The sequence below is a fragment of the Tachyglossus aculeatus genome, chromosome 23 (genome assembly GCF_015852505.1).
Source record: "Tachyglossus aculeatus isolate mTacAcu1 chromosome 23, mTacAcu1.pri, whole genome shotgun sequence".
Classification (NCBI taxonomy): Eukaryota; Metazoa; Chordata; class Mammalia; order Monotremata; family Tachyglossidae; genus Tachyglossus; species Tachyglossus aculeatus.
This window is the reverse complement of record NC_052088.1, coordinates 23,244,678-23,245,255: the sequence shown is the minus strand read 5'-3', so window position 1 is coordinate 23,245,255 and position 578 is coordinate 23,244,678. Positions and strand designations below refer to the sequence as shown.

The 578-nt window shown below is 36.3% G+C and overlaps 1 non-coding gene across 1 annotated transcript; it reads right to left on the bottom strand.

Annotated features, from left to right (window-relative positions):
• Nucleotides 1-201: 201 nt before the first annotated feature.
• Nucleotides 202-275, bottom strand: TRNAI-AAU. Its single transcript has one exon. It is a non-coding gene; the product is annotated as a tRNA-Ile (tRNA).
• Nucleotides 276-578: the final 303 nt, after the last annotated feature.

The following is a 578-nucleotide window of genomic DNA, read 5'->3' as shown; positions in this document are numbered from 1 at the left end:
GGCTTTCAACCTAACGACAGTAACAAAAATGCAACAGGCCCCCTACTTTTCTATTGTATTTATTGGCAGAAGAAAGAATACTCATTTTTATTGGCTGGATTAATTATGAGATTCATTCATTTATTCAATCATATTTATTGAGCGCTTACTGTGTGCAGAGCACTGTACTAAGCACTTGGGAAGTACAAGTTGAAGAATGCGTGGCCCGTACGGGGATCAAACTCGTGACCTTGGCGTTATTAGCACCACGCTCTAACCGACTGAGCTAACTGGCCAGCTTCAGTCTGACCAATCATGAACTACATAATAATATGCACAGCTGGGTGATTAATGTTTAGAAATGACCCATATAATAAAGTTCTGTTTGTTTAATAATTTCTTTGCTTTGGAATAACAAACTGGGGGATATTTCTTACCAGCTATGTCTTCAAAAATGCAGTTTTCTAAGTGTGACTTTTCCCATAGTTGAAGTTTAACAAAAAGACCTGGGTTTTCAAGTCAATTTTTTTCTTAAATTTCATTTTACACTCACTTAAATATTCAGTATAAATTTCCCATATCCTTTCAGACTAAGGCAG